The 16,640-nt window shown below is 44.9% G+C and overlaps 1 long non-coding RNA gene across 1 annotated transcript; it reads left to right on the top strand.

Annotated features, from left to right (window-relative positions):
* The first annotated feature begins 498 nt into the window (after nucleotides 1-498).
* On the top strand, nucleotides 499-10,855 carry LOC122158792. Its single transcript, XR_006168306.1, has 3 exons — nucleotides 499-1,676; nucleotides 4,804-4,881; nucleotides 6,191-10,855. It is a non-coding gene; the product is annotated as an uncharacterized LOC122158792 (long non-coding RNA).
* The last annotated feature ends 5,785 nt before the right edge of the window (nucleotides 10,856-16,640 follow it).

Here is a 16,640-nt window from a genome sequence, read left to right on the forward strand (position 1 = left end):
CTGAGCTTTTCTCTCAGCATTAAATTTAAAGCCAACAAGCTATATAGGATTAAACTAGCATTATTACTGGCCATTCATGGGTTTTAGAGCCACGTAGAACACTGTCTCCATCCCTGGAGGTATTCAAGAAATGTTTAGATGTTATACTGAGGAACATAGTTAAGTGGGAAATATTGGTGATAGGTAAATGGTTGGACTGGATGATCTTGGAGGTCTTTTCCAGCCTTGGTGATTCTGTGATTGTATGATTGTTGCCATGTGCTTCTTTCAGCAAGGTGCTCTGAGTGCAGACCCTGCCCAGCAGCACTGTTCTGGCTGGTCCCCTCCCAACATCTGCAGCCAGTCTGCTCCCACCCACAGAGGAAAGGGCACTGTCAACGGTGGAAAAGGGGCTGGCTGCTGCCGCCACTCTGTCTGCAACTCATTGCCTGAGTGTGCCACAGTGGCTTTTCCTTTCTTTACTTTCTTCCTCTTTTTTTTTTTTTTTTAGCTGCAAACAAACAAACACAACCTACATAAATGGGGTGCGGACTACGTGGCTCAAGGACTCAGGATGATTAAAAGCAGGAGCCACACGGAGACATCCAGAAATGATTGTTTTTAACAAGACAGGAACTTTGTCTGAAAACAGGATGACCTGCTACAAAAGATGCCAGCAAATCCCCGTAGAGCTTTAGAAAAAACAAGCAGGCGCCTGAGTGTGCTTTAAAAAAAAAAAATCCTGCCTGGTAATAAAAAGGCATGCAAGGGTAAACAGGAAAAGAGCACTCCACACTGCAAGCAGCCCAGAGGAGGAAAGGCTGGGAAGAGCGCTGATCTGAAAACCTGATATGGAAACTGAAGGGAACAATTTCTTCATATCCCTGGTATAAACTCCCTGTGCAAACACAATGTTGGGGCAGCTGTGAGCAGCGCTTCCCTACTGGTTTCACTGTGCCTTCCTTCCAGTCCTTTCCAGTGAAGGCTGTGGGACAGCAACAGGCGCTCCACAGGTGGTGTCGGTTTGCTTCAGTGGCCTCAAAGCAATGTCATTTCAGACTTCCACGAAAGAGCTTTTTCCTAGTGCAAAACTTTATTTCCTGAAGGTAAAATGACTGTAGTTCAGCCCACCTGTGCTTCATTCACACAGCTCTCTCTCCCAGTTTTAGCATGAATCTCTTGACATCTGTTGTGTTTTCCGCTAAACGTTGGCTCCGTAAGTCTTGCTGAATTTTAAAATCAAATGCTGATTTGAAGAATTAGGATACTGATAGACTTCATCATGCTGACAACCCCTGCTTGTTGGCAGAATCTGCAGACTCAGCTCCTAAGCAGTTTTCCCATCACAGCCTGCCTGCCACCAGCTAGAGACCCATGACAGCAGCCATCATGGTACATACTGCGAACTCCTGTGCAGCAGCGATCCCCTTTGTTGTGCTCCAAAGTCAAGCACTGCCTCAGCCCTGAAATTACAGCCTGTCACAGCCTATGCTAACATGTGGCCAGAAGCAGCTTCTGCAGCAGCCGTACAACCCACGACTGGAAAAGGTCCAGCCCTCAGACACAAAAGGGCAGACCAGCGGTGTGGCTTCCTGCCGCTGCGTGGCGGCAGTTGGCCCTGCGGTGGCTCCTCCTGAAGGAGGGTCCTGAAGAAATGCTGCAGTCCCAACGACTTCCAGAGCCTCACAGGAATCAACGTGAGTTTCAGAGAAGCTTCTGGATCCCTTTCCTCAGGAGCAGCCCTAAATTCCTGGCAACACGTGTCATGTGCTGCCTTTGTCTCCTGTGGGGCCCTGTGTCCTTCAGTGTGTGGCTGCCACTGGTGCCAGGCGGTGCCCAGAGGGGCACTGGTGCTCCTAGGAGGGGAAGAGGGGAGGAAGGCTAATGTGCATGAGCTCTTCAGATGATGGAAAAGACATAAGCCTCCACCCTTTTCTGGGAATTGCCTGAAGACTGAGGAGGAGCTGCTTGTCCTTAGCCATGGCCAGCTGCTCCAGAGCTCCCAGCCTGCTGGTGGCTTCTGAGGAAGATGGGATGTGGCTGTGTGGGTCAGGTATCTCCATTTAGTGTACTCCAGATCAGAGTCCATTTTCCCTAAGTAAGCAAGGAAAAGGCGGAAACCTGTACTTTCCCTTTCTGAAGATGTCAGCATGTCTCTGCCCCAAGGCTCTGTCCCCTGTAGGAGTAATGCCTTCTGCACATGGGACCTCTCATAGTCACACTGCACAGGGCACCCCCTGTCCCAGGGGAGAGCTGGGTTCAGGCTTTCTCAGGTAGCTCCATACTCTGGGCATGGGTTTCTATAGTCACTGCTTCAGTATAAAATAGACTTGCATTTTCTTCTTTCCTGTATTATCAGTGAAGGGTGATTCACCACTCTTAATGTACGTGATTTCCCATAGAACGTATTACTGATCATTTTCCATGGCCTGCAGCACCTTTAAGCACTGTACTACTTAACAATAATAATTATAAAATCGATACAATGATTGGGGAAATTTCCAATTTCCATGAAGTGAAATTAAAACTAAATGAATTTTTATTACACTCAAGATGGATAGCAATGTCAGCTGCTTTGTCCATTGGTTTCATAATGATCAGTCTCACATGCATGATCAATAGAATGTGACACTAGTATCTAAAGCAGCATGCTTTGTTTTGCATATATATCTTCCAAACTACCCATGCATGTAGAACACAAAACCTCTTTGCTAATGTGTATGTGAACATTCCTATGAAAGGATCCAGAGAACTTTATTCTTACAAGATGTCTGTGTCTTCTTTGGACAAGGAAAAACATAATTTCATAGAATCATAGAATCATAAGGTTGGAAACGACCTGTAAGATCATTTAGTCCAACCGTCTTCTCATTACCACTGCTACCACAAAGCTACTAAACCATATCTCACAGCTCCTCATCCAGACGCCTCTTGAACACTGCCAGGGACATCAACTCCACAACCTCTCTGGGCAGGCCATTCCAGTGCCTGACCACTCCCTGAGAGAAAAAGTTTTTCCTCATGTCTAAACGTGCATTGGTCTAAAAAAATGTAATTCTAAGTAAACATGTCAAGGTGGTGATGACTTGATTTTAAGAAGATCGTAAAGTAAGTGCAGAAGATATGTAAATATATCACTGGAGGGGAAAAGAAATTCACTAAAATGAATTCAAATTGGGTGAGACATCTCAGGTCTCCAATTCATCTCACAAATTGCCAAATGAGCAGAATAGAAACAGCATCACTGAGGATCTAGCATGGAAGAAAACATTGCATTTATGTTTAAAAAATGACAAGTTTAGGGCAGTTGCTTATATTTCTGCAATGTTTTTTTCCCCCATCACTTTAGAAAAAATAAAAGGTATTAGCTTCTGTTTGTTACTTTTTATTAGAATGGTAGAACCTATGAGCCTTTTTGTGTATGTGTTAGTGGACATTTAACTCCCATCAATTACTCGTTCACCCCAGACTCTCGTGAAGGAGTCATGGAGGATTGATGCCCGTAGTGCAGGACAACTTATTCTTTAATAATGGGTGATGAGGTCATGTGCTATTTTGGTTCTGCCTAGCGGGATCTCTAGCTTGGCCAAGCACTGCTCCCTCAGCAGCTGCCATCTCTGTGCCCTGCACATGCCTGGAAACACACACTTTCTTCACAGACAAAAAAGGCCATTCATATCAGCTGTTTTGCTGTAAAAAGCTCCTTGTTCGGAGCAGTAGAGGCATGGCCTCTTTGCAATGCCACTAGCTCTTCAGGGAGATACTGTCATCCATTATGGCCTGCACAGGACATGGAAAGGTCCAGCCTGGTGCTGGCATGGAGGGAAAATCCTTGTCTTAACAAATTTGTTCTTTTTTCAGTAATCATCCAGTCACTCAATTGAAAGAAGATACTGGAACATTAGTAGGATAGCTATTGTGTTCTGCAGAGGGACTTCAAGCCAGACAGCACAGGACTAGTTTGATTTTACGCCAGTCGCTTTTGGTGGAGAAAAAAATGCATCTGGGATCCTGCATCTTTAGCTGTCAGTAGTGCAGAAGCAAACCGTAGCAGAGCTTGTGCCAAACGCGTGCTGAGGAGCTCTGAGTTAGGAGGGATGATGTTCCAAAGAGATTGTTTCAATGAAGCTCTTCTTTGTATTTCAAATTGTCACAGACTTTTTTTCTTTTTTTTTTTGTTTCTTATTTCAGCTATTATTTTGCATCATCCTTGCCATATGGAAGAAAAGAATGATGCTGTTCTGATCTGCTGCCATAAAGATATGAAATGTTATTTGTGTGATCTTCAGAGCAGATTAGAACTGGAAATTTCCACTTTAGTGGGATTTTTAGCATGTTGAAATTAGTTTTCTTTTCAATATAGACAAGCTACAGTAGTGTCAAGTTCTTCTAAATTTAAGAGATTCTCTCCCAGTCAGATTTGTAAAATACATACAGGTTTCATTAAATTCTACAAACAGTGCTTTGGAGGAAGGTGTTCTACCATCTAAATTCTTAAAATATTCTGTGGCAGAGGACTCTCAGAGACCATCAGCACCGGTCTTCTTCTCCCTCTTGATCGCTGACATTTGGGAATAGAACATAAAAAAGTGCTTTCGGCCAATCCAACATTAAAGCACACTAGTGCATTGAATTAAAAAAAAGAAATACTGTGAAGGTGTTGGCTACAGGGAAAGGGTTAGCATCTCTCCAGTGATATGTGTCATCTCTGATCTGCTGTTCTGGAGCAGCAATACATGACAGTGGAACAGTCAATGTACGGGTTACTACACTAAGTGTCTGTTTTCCTAACATTACAAGATAACATATGGATTTCCTTTACAGGAGGCTGGATACTCGTGGTGATGGAAATATTAGAGACAGCGCAGGTGCAACTGCTTCTGATTTTCACAGTGGGTTTAGGTATGGCTGCATTACCCTCCCAGCATGCTGGCTGCAGAGGGGACACACACATTGTGATAGCATTAGTGCTGTAGGGCTCGGAGAAGAGCCAGTCAAGGTGTAGGGCTGAGGCATCAACAGACATCTGGGTTTCACTGTTCTGTTGCAGGCACTTTCACTGTCAGGAGAGATTCACATCCCAGTCAGTTTTACATAGAGCTGATGGTGTTGGGCTCAGCTTTGAAGACATTCTGCTTCATGACTTGACCATCTCTGGTGACAGCACAAGCGTTTTTGCATGGTGCTTCCTCCCAGCTAGCCAGTCCTGTTGGGCTGGAGTGAGCTGCAGGAACCATTGTCCCCAGGGCACTGTTTGACCCCCTCACACAGCAACAGCCCAGACCCCAGGATGAGAAACAGCCTCAGTGAGAGCAGCTGGCAGCATTACACCTCTGTAAGAATTAGGCAGACAACTCTGTTGCTCTTACAAGGGTGCTTCTTCTTTTTATTTTTTTTTTAGAGGGGGGGGTTGGATTTTGTATTAAGGAGTTTATGTACTGTGGCTTGGAGTGTGCCGAGTGTGCCAGTCCAGTTCTTAATGGGGGCAGCTTCTTGCCCTCTTCCTTCTTCATTCCTTAATCTGACATCAGCAGTACCAGATGGAAAGATGCAAAGCAGACTGTGAGAAGATTTATTAGACTACAAAAACAATGCACCAAAAGCAAAAAACAACAAGCAGCTAGCATAGGATTGCCTGCACTTGCGTTTTGAGTGCTTACAGTTTCACAAAACCAGTTTCTGAGGCATTCGATATGCAAAATGCACCTTATGGCCTTTCCTGGTATGAAAATCAGAACATTTTCTAAATTTCTTGGCTCCGTAGATGGTAAGTTGCTGTTAACTAGACAAAGTGATGTCATAAGTGGGAAGTGATAAATGAGGAGACAATGACAGCGCTTGGGCATGTAGATGAATGGGTTTCCACTACAGAGAAGGGTCAAATGTATCTTGTTCAGTCCAAAATGGCACCTAAGTTGTTGCTGTCCAATGTCACCACTGTGTAAAATAAAGCTCAGCTGACTACTAGTACAAAGTCTGCAGCCTTTTTCCCATAGTCTGAATCTATACATTGCAGCTCTGGGCTAAATCATACGTATCAGCAGCAAGTGTAAAATTGCAACAGAGCTCAGGAGTGCAAATGACTGGGGAATCATGTGGTAAGGAGATACAAAATGTATTTTTCTTCCCAAACACAAAGGGACTATTTGAATTGGACAGTTTTCCCTGGTGTAAAGACTGTTTCTAACTTCTTTTTCTCATTGCTTTTTAGCATCCTTCCAGTCAGTCTACTAGGAAGAAGGCCGAATCAGCCATGGATGGCATAAGAACAACTGGGGAAGAGGATGAGAAAACTGTGAAAGAGTTGCTGAGGGGACACCTGGGGACACTGGCAGTGTTTCGAGCCAGCTTCTGAAGAAAATCTGGAAAAGTCTGACTGAAGCTGAAGTTGCTGCGTGAGGGGTAGAAGGAAACAAGGGTGCATCCTTTTCCCCACAGTGATGCCATGGTAAAAGATGACCAATAACCATACGGAGAAAGAACATGCAAGAGACCAGCAGAGAAAGTGCTCAGTAAGGGATCGAAAATGCCAGGCCTTCATATGGTCCACTGACAACCTGACCAAGCTGTGTCCTGCAGGTGATGTACAGCCCTGAGCAGGGAACAGCCAGGGCATGCATTTCAAGATCGGGGTATACGAAGCAGTACTTCACCTCCAGGCCTCAGTGGAGGACACAGAGCAGAGACAATGTCATGATGGCATGTAGCAGGCATAGACACGATTTTTCATCATGCTTGTTTACAGTGTGGCAGCTCAACTGGACTTGCTTATTTATGTTGTATTGCAGTGTGCAAGTACTCAGCAAAGAGGAAGATATCCAAAACCAAGGTGATAGTACAGGCTGCAGATCAAGAGCATGGTGAACTAAACAGGCTTTAATATTGCACTGCAGGACAGTAACTCCCATGCTAAATGAAAAAAAAGGTTAAATTTGTAGGCAGCTGGCTTTATATACTCTAGGTAGGCCCACCACCTAGGATATTTATAAACTCACTCAGTGGGTGACTGAGAGCAGATCTGGGCCTGCCCAGGGCAGACTAGCTCTCCAGCATTGCACTGGGGTGTGGTTACTGAGCTCAGTTTGGGTCACCCAACAGCAGTCCAATCTCAGCCAGCCTTGCTGGGCATAGCTCTACATGCCTGTTCTGAATGAAGTGTTCCATTAGACCTGCTGGAGCCTGGGCAGCCTCCACTAGTTGTGGATAATACACAATAAAAAGAATGGGGTAGGCAGGGCATGCAAGGAGAGATTTTATTCTCTTCCATAAAGAATCCAGACTACAGCTAAGCACCTGGAAACATGCTCCTTGGGATCTAAGTGTTGCATCTAAAATGCTATGCTATGACAGAGAGAAGTAGAAAAAAAGATCAGTGACTTTGCAGATGAATGACCATAGTACTAACATGACAAAATGAACTTTTAGGTTGCCAAAATGGCATTATCTAAGCTTTCAAGGGTTGATCAATAAGAATGCAAAATCTCTTTCAAATGATGAGAAGGAGGGGTACTCATCAGGATTAAAGAACAGCTTTTGCTGGACTGGTGTTCCTGGCAGGTTACACCTGCTTCCCACTCCGTGCCTTGCTGCCACTCTGTCTGGAGCAACGTGCTTCTAACAATAGCTGGTGGCTGGAAGGTACAGAGTGTGCTACACAGCTCGCTTCCTCTTCCTCCTGCCTGATTGTTATTGCAGAGCTCCCAGCAAGAAGGGCTCTTTAACACCATTAAGTCACAAGAAACTGTGGCTTTGATAGTCAGAGTCTGATTTAATGCAATACCAAATCATAGAAAAACATTTAAAGAGAGAAGATGCCTTTCTCTGAGTGCTTTGTACTGTAAAGCTTCTGTATATACACATACACTCACATGCACACACATCCTGGAGGTGTGTGTCCAGGAGGGAAATCCTGCCTGCATCGAAGTTAATGACAAATGCTCCCACTGACCTTGAGAGGGCAGGGTTTCAGGCACTGTCTGTGTATGTGGGGGATATTGTGAAAGTGTTCAGGCATGATACGTCTGTATTTTCTTGCTGTGAAGGACTGTGGGAGCCTGAGCATACCAGCAACACACCAAAATACAAATGGAGAGCAAGAGATTGTCCCAGGCAAGCCCCAGGAGTGCTGCCATGCCTTCCTGCACCACGTGTTATCTCCTGCAGCTTTGTCTGCAGGCTGTAGGAGCACCCTATACAGTGACCTTACTCACCACCTGAGTCTTGGTGGAGTCTTGGTTTGCTTGCTTGTTTTTGGCTTGGTGATTTTTTTGTGTGTGATGCTTTCTTGTTTGTCTTTTTAACGTATATTGGGGTTAGTCTAAAAATTGCACAGCTGCTTTCATTACTCTGCTCTCAAAGTAGATAGGATAATTTCTGAGGGCCAATTAGAAGGTCAGCTGACCCTTGAATAAGTAATCATTCAATGATTTCACTCTGCTTGATTTTACCTTCAGTTACGTTTTTAGTGTGGCAGAAGGTCAAGAAATCTACTTTAAAAGTAATTCAGTGGTTATGATCTTCAAAACTCCCATTTTAATGCTGATTGTAATTCTATTCCAGGGTTTTTTCTAAAATCTGTTTTGAATTTGTGCACCACTAAGCATCGTTCAGTGATATTATAGGTGGAAACATAAGATCCCAGAATAATGAACATAAATCTTGTTCTCTTGGAATCCTTTTGTAGATCTACTAAAGGTAATTCACAGACTCACAGTTTAAAGACCTGCTTTAGTTTTTGTAGCTGTAATGTGCCAAACTTGAGTGGCTAATTTCGCATCAGTCACAAAATGCAGTAGGCCAGCCATGTGACTTCCTTAATGTAAAATGCGTTTTGTATTTATGGGTTCTTCCTGTTTGTAACTATCATTTTGTAACAGCTGCATTCTCAGTTTTGCTGCCCTGTGGCACAGCAAACACCACAAAGCAGATCCCCATGTCTGAAAGGCACTTCCTTCCCCCTTCATCTTGACGGCACACATCTGAGCCAAGGTTCCTCTGTGCAGAATGGGGTTTGGTCCCAATATCGGGGCTCTCACTCCTGCTGGAAAGCACTGCACATCCATGGCTGGGATCAGATTTGGGGCAATATGCCAAGTTCTTTTGAGAATTTGGGCCTGGCTGTAAATGTCACAGCTGGTGGCTTCCCACTGCTGAAAATCTGCTGCAATATTATGGATGATGAGCATTTGGAAAATCTGGTGCTGAACACCAGTAGTCAATAGAGTGATGTAAAGGAGAGTGGGACAGGGCCCAGAGCTTCAGCACAGGGAAGCAGGAATACATTCAATGTCATAGACAGTGTCTGTGCAGGATTCCAAAAAGAGCTCAAAGCCAGAGCCTTCCAGTAACACTGGACAAATGCATTCTCACTCCCATGCAGAGCGGTGGCTGCTTGGACATGTTCCATGCTTCACTGAAGAGCTGGCAATATTGCAAATTCCCAAAGAAGAAAAGCTGCTGAACCGCTTTAAAATCATTTTAAAGATGTGTACAGACTCCTTTCAGAAAGTTATGATCATCTATTTTGTGTGTGTGTGTGTGTGAATCTTCCCATTTACTCTTCTTTGCATACACTTTTCCTTCTCCCTTTGGAACACCATTGTATATGGAAACCTGCATAGCACAACAATAAACAGCTGTGGAAAGCAGTCTATAAAGACGTAAGGAGCAGTTGTTGTCACTGTACTAGCAAAGCAGTTTCTATCAAATTTACCTTCAAACCAGGCTCTCAGCTGCTCCCAAGCATATCAAGATGATCCCTGCATGTGTTAGCAATATGCTACAGTGACATACATGTGTTCCTACGTAGCCTATTCCAGCACAGGTTTCTTTGTTCAGAATCACATTATGCATGTGTTTGTTATTCATGTTTCTGCTTCCACAACTTTCCTTTGATGTAAATGTAACACAACTTTTTCATCATTATTTGAAACAGAAACGTTGGGACAAAAGGAGCATCAAATATAGGAAGTACTCAATTACATTTAGCCAATGGTTTATACCTTTTCTGTATGTTAAAGCCATCAGTAATGTTTTTTCAGAAGAAAAATGAATGACTTGACTTTTGTTCAGACTACAGGCTTAGTGTAAGGGTCAGGCTGTGATGCTGTGACACAGTGACTGCTCAAAGTCTGCCACAGAGGGTTTGTGTCAGGGGCAGGAGCAGATTCACATTGTCTTTTAGCAGTGCCAGACATATTTTTTTTTAAGAGAACTTTAGCTTTTAAGTGTCCTGCAAATGCAAGTCCTCTGAAAAATAAATATACATCTTTGGAAAGTGACTGGAAAGATGCTTATGAGAGCTGGGAAAGATGCTCAGTATCAATCTGTACTTTCCTCTTTAAGTGTTTCTGAGGCACGTCTTCACCTGCAATTAACTCACATGGCATATGAAGATACACTCCTCTGTGCTTAACCTTTAAACAAAATTTCTGTGATTATTGGCCTTCATTCCCAGCGTGACTGTGAGAAATGAGCAGGGCAGATGGGAGCAGGCGTTCCCAGTTGATGCTACAGAACACTTCTGTGATGATTTAAATCCGTGTTAAACAATAGCTTGTTCACATTCAATTGCAGAGCATCCCAAGATGCCGTATGAGGCAGGGAAGAGAACCAAAATTGCTTTTGCGGAGATGCTAGGCGTAATTAAAGGCTCATGTCTGGATCTTACAGCTAACAAACTGCTGTACAACAAGGGAAGTGGCTCCCTAAGTAGCTTTCTGCAAAACACTAAATATAGTGCTGTAACAATAAAACCTAACCATCCAGCTGCCAAATGTATTGTGCGCATGTGGTACCGTGGACATCATGTCTGCCCTCTCCCCTCAAATCCATCCCCTTCTGCTGTTGGAAAATAGCAAAAGTTCTGTCAAGAGCCACTGAGAAGTTTAATAAAAATAAATTGGAGCTGCTTAATCCACTTCTGCAATCTGGCTGCACTTATTCTGAAAATCAGGACCGCTCCTTCGGCAAAGTGCAGAGTGAAGTGAGAGGCTGTGAGGACAGCCTCGCAGAAGGGCAGAAAAAAGGCCTCTCACTGTCTCCCCTTTTGACATGACAGATAAAGGCAAATGTGTGAAGGTCTTAAAGCCCCACTGCAGAGCAGGAAGAGGAAAACAAATGGCACCGCACCATATGCCCATAATCCCAACTAAAAGGCATTCAAATTCATTTCTCCTGAGCTTCCCTTTTACACACCAGTGAACAAGCATGTTTGACAACACAGTGTGGGAGTTTCCAGTTCACTGAGCGGGTTTCCTTCACCTTCGCTCAGGCTTCCACCTGAACGTCCTGCTCCCAGCAACAAATGGATCCCAGGGGGGCAGGTGGAAATGGGAGCCCCCAGGCTCTGCGCCTCACACAGGGGGCTCCGGGAGGAACAAACTGGAAAACTGGATGCAGGTTGAAGTGAAAGTGCTGGGCCTGGCAGGAAAGCAATGCCCTCAGGCCCTCTCTGCCACCATGCTGAGCTCGCTGCCTTTGCTGGGCCCAGAGCTTGCCATGTGTGAGGAATGCGCCCAGGGAAGCGCCTTGCAGGTTAGTGGGACCAGTGGCCTTCGGTAGGCTGGAGCAGTTGGCCAGAGCAGCAGGCACAACAACTGAGGTGATGCCAACCGATGCCGGAAGAAGGGGGCGAGAGTAAATTGCTGCAGGATGCTTGGGAGACTGGAAAATGCCTCGGAGCCAGCGGGGCCATGAGCGTGTGAGTGGAAGGCAGCATGGGCTGCTCATTAGAGCCTGAGCACATTGAGAGCGGGAGAGGATGCTCGCATGGCAAATCAATTTGCAGGCATCAAATTGATTTAAAAAAATGCAAAAGGATGCACTCACCATTATAAATCGAATAGGAAGAGCAGCGGATAAACATGGTCTATGGTTCATAAAACCACAGTTAGATAGAGAGTGGAACCTTTATCTCAGGCAAGACAGCAGGCAGTGTGCCCTTATGCCTCATCTGCAGCTTTTCACATTTCTATTTTTCACATTTCCAACGCCAAACTAATTATTTTCCTCCAAAGGTCCTTTCCACTCCTCTTCATCCTTCTGTTGACATAAAAGCTATTGACTGGACCTATAATCACAGCATTGCTTTTCAGTATTTGACTCTTGTTCAAATCCTTTTTTCTCCTTTGTAGCACCTCTGAGATCTCAACCAAGGATCCAAAACACTTGCTTATAACTTCAGTCTCCAGGTTTTGGGTTTCACATCCCCCTCCTTACCATCCTTTTCACACCTCCATCCTACTGCTTCCTACACAGAGTACAGCTGCCAGGTTGATGATACAGATGCAGAGATAAAATCCAATTCTCCAGAGCTGCCTTAGTAACACTATTTTAGCGCACAGTTCCAGATACTTTTCACTGTATGCATTTTCTCTGTGCTTTTAGGTTCACCACGTTGCCTCTTGCCTCTTGAGCAGGTGCAGCACCCAAGAGCTGTAGCAGGGTGTTATTCTCCACCCTCACTCACATCACAGGAGTGAGAGTACTCAGAGTGAGCACCAAACCAGGTGTTTGACAGATGTTAAGTCAAGCAAGATGGTACCCTAAAAGTGGTAGGAAATAGGCTATCATGGACCAGGATCAGTTCTTCCATTACCCGCAAGCTTCACTTCTCCCTGCACTACAAATCTCCTTGACCCTGTTTGTAACTCCTCAGTATCTCATAGCATCCTCATGCGCTTTTCAGTGCTCAGATCTCTTCTGTGTCCTTGCTCCACTCTGTGTCCATGCTGAGCCTCACTCCCACTGTGTCTGCTTTCTGTCCTACCTGGGCCATCCTCCCTGATGGCTTTCAGTGAGCTGAACAAGCGTCTTCTGCACCAGTTCAATCCCATCAGATTTTCATACTATTCTTGATGATAAAAATCTGTAGGAAAGATCCAGAGAGGGTGTCGTTCTCTGAAAAAAAGCTGAAGATTTCCTGAAAATTTCATCCTGAAATGTGCACCAAGAATGGAAAAGTAACTTAAGGCATTTTAAGTTCAAGAAATTTATGGGAACCACTTCTTACAAAAAGAAATGTAGGAAGTAATGGCTACCACCCAGTCTGTGGTTTAAGTTTATTGTAGGAGTTCTTGCCTACTGTTTTCCTAACCAGGAGTAAGGCTCCCAAATGAGCTAATTCTCTATGTCAAGCCATACTAGTTCTGTATAAACTGCAATATTTACTTAAAATCCTCTTGCAGACAATGTAGTGATGCAAACTCTGTCCCACAGCGGCTGCTCTCAATGTCATTATTATACATCTCATTATCCCAAGACAGCTGGCAAAAATGAGCTGGGTAATTTACACACAACTTTGAAACTGTTCCTACATTTTGAGCTGTGTCAGCAGCCGTGACTTCTTCACAGCCTCTTGAATGGGCAGCTACCAAGCAGTGTGAGAGATAGAAAGGAGTGAGAGCCAGATCCATTCCCCCTATGCTGTGGTTGTGCTCCTTCCTGGTCACTTCTTGCTGTGTGCCTGCGCTGTGTGAGGTGATCCTCAGAGGAAGTGGGGATCTGCAGGGAGGCACCACATTCTGAGGTTGCCTAATGCTGCTCAGTTTGACAGGCCCATTGTTTGTACAACACTAATACCAAACTGATGCTTTTGGGAAACTCCACCCATGAGCGATCTGGAAAAGTTCCTTGTATGCCCAATGAGACTTCAGCCAAATGCACTAATTGTGGCTGCAAAATATTGTTTTAAAGGAAAAGGATGGGAGAGAAGAGAATGTGAAAACAGAGAGAGGAAGAGATAAGCAAAGAGGCGACGGGCTACAGCAGGACAGGCAATATGGGAAGGGGCAAAGCATTCGTGCAGAAGGAGGCAGAGGCTGTGGGTGCATCGGGAAGACTATTCAACCTAGTTATCAGAGGTGGTACAACAACAGAATGGGGTTCACGTTTGTCTTCTCCCTATCTTTGGCCACATTCAGCATCTGTTGGCTTTGCCTCTTCCACTCAAACCCCAAGCACTTTGAGCCTTTTTCGTAGAGGTTTTGGGGTCTGGCAGAGCTCACATCACCTTGAAAACTGCACTGCAACACATGGCTTTCTTTTTCCAGTTTTTCTACAGCTCCTGACCACCTCTGACAGGCTGGCACTGGTGGCTGCACTAGCCTTTGGGACAATCCAATTTCTAATGTAATGGGTTTCCTGATTGAGAAAATATCATTAAATCTGAGAGATCTGGGAAAATGAGATACTCTAATGAGTTCTAAAATGCTGCTTATAGACAGATTCTCCAGCATGGTAACACCAAAACTAAATTCCAGAGTTCAACTCACCAGATCTTCTCAATTTTGACCAAATGCTTCTTCTTAGTCAGCTGCTTTCCAAGGCCAAGTTAACCCAAGTACACAGACACTGATAAAACCTATGGTCTGGCAGGAAAAAAAAGAAGAAAAAAAAAACCTATAGGAGCTTGACAGAAAGAAGTGTTGAGCCTGGAGTACAAGGGGAGCTAAAGTAGATTGCCTGTAACCTGAGCTCAGAGGTAGAAGAGAATTTGCTTCATCTTTGAAGCCTAAGATCCTGGGCACACTTCTGCACAGGGTTCTGCTTGCGGATAACCACAGTGTAAAGAAAAACCTAAAACAACCACGGAGGGGGCACAGGCTGAAGTGCAAGGAAGTATCCCTGTCTCCAATAAAAACGGGGCAGATAAAGCAGGAAGCAGCAGCAGAGCTAATGCACAAGCAGCTGGCCACTGAGGTGGATTTCCAGAGTAAATCTGGTGCCTGAGGTCCCAGGAAACCACCTGTTGTCCACCATGATGACCAGCAGCTGCAAGTGTCCAGAAGCCATGTGGGGGGTAGATGCCGCCTCTGTATCAGAGACCAGGCTGGGAGAAGCAAGTGAGGGAGACAGTGCTGGAAGGCACTGCTGCTTCAGAGAGACTGTGATGCAATTAAGTGTTTCAGAAAATAGCGAGGAGGAGATTATACTGTCACCAGGAGTTCTCCAGGAAACACTCAGAAATGAAGCTCAACATGGCATGGAAAATATTTAACTTCCAGGGGCAGCTTAGCCTCCATCAGGGAGGAAAACTATTCCGGTTCTCCTGTATAACAAACCAAGATGTGCTGTGCGATGTCATCATTATTAAAAACAACAGAAAACTAATTCTGAACAATTGGAAAAAGGCACGCAGGGCTGGTTTATATTTCTTCCAAAACCTTTTCCCTCTAATTTCAAAAGAGAGGAAAAAAAGAAAAACAAGTAACCAGAAAGAATTCCAGGTTGAGTCCCGAGCCGTCCCAGAGCCGCGGAGCCTGGAGAGCAGCCAGGCAGGCTGGCAGGAAGTCAGGCAGGACAGTGATGGAAACCTGCCTGGCCTGCAGCGGAAGCTCACCCAAACAGATGTGCTTCTGTGAAATATTTTGCTTACGACAAATCAGCATCCTCTGACAAAAACCTGTTCTGTTGGAAATCTCCCAGCACTGTTTATTATGGCATTGCTCTTCCTCCAATAATAAATAAAATGAAAGTGGGTGTGCGATGGCTAATGCTGATGGGCCAAATTATATATATTTTTGTCAGTGATTCTTTGTGTGGAACAAATCTTAAAAATCTGACCTCGGGCATTTCGGTCTGGTTCTGTTTTCACAGTGAGGGCTGAAGGCTCAGCTTTGTTATTCTACAAGTTAAACAAACATAAATGGAATTGTGAGACACTGGGTGAGAGTAGGAAGATCTTACTGCATCCATAATGTCTTCCACACCAACATTTTTCAAATAGTGCAGATTGCTAGCTTTGTATTGTTCCCCATTCCTCCCAAATCCATTACACAGAAAAACATGGCAATTCCCTCCCCAGTATTCAGGTTATGTAACAAGGGCATAACGCTCCCTTTGAAATGATTAACTTGATCATTTAGAGAAGTGAGAGAGAAATGCGGGCAACATATACACAGCTTGGAATTAGCTGAGTGGCTGAAAGCATTTTTCTTTCTAAAAGGGGGGTGGAGGGGAAAGACAAAATGAGTGATATTTCCTCTTTTATAATTTTGAATGACGCTGTAGACCTCTCTTGTTTTATCGACTCCTCAGAATGAGCATCCAGAAGGCTGCAGATAAGGTCTGTGTGCAAACTTAGCACTGGCCCCTCTTCATTTACCTCAGTTCCAGGGCCTCTATTTCAGAAAGCTGTGCAACGAATAGCGAAGTACACCTTTAAATGAATCAGAAAGTCAGGTTTTCATGGCTACATTTGTTTTCCAGACAAAGTCAGAAAAAGTCAGCCAGTGGTTTCTTCCCAACCTTTCTTTCTCTTTCCCTCCGTTATGTGAATCCACGTACAAGACTGAGATATTTTCAGCGTGTAACTTCAGGCATGTGAGAAGTCCCACTGATTTCAGCCGGAGACTTCCTATTGAGTCAGGACAGCACTGCTGCCTGCGTGTGACTTTGGGCTGATGAGTCACTCCCCGGTCGTGGCCATGCCGCCGGTCCAGCGCCCTGCAGGATGTCCCACGGCCCCGGCCCTGAGCACCCACCCTGGCAGCATCCGGGCTCTGCTGGCTGTGGCCGCCTGACCACAGGCTGCCAAGTGTCGCGCTGCCGTCTGAGAGGAAACCCAGGGGCACCGCAACCAGCGCAGTGTGCTTGGCGAGGCACAGCTAAGGGGGTAGTTTTAAACTACAAGAGGGGAGATTTAGGTCAAACGTCAGGAG

This window comes from Centrocercus urophasianus, unplaced genomic scaffold, assembly GCF_019232065.1.
Source record: "Centrocercus urophasianus isolate 14NV4802_14NV808 unplaced genomic scaffold, USGS_Curo_1.0 seq_15, whole genome shotgun sequence".
NCBI lineage: Eukaryota > Metazoa > Chordata > Aves > Galliformes > Phasianidae > Centrocercus > Centrocercus urophasianus.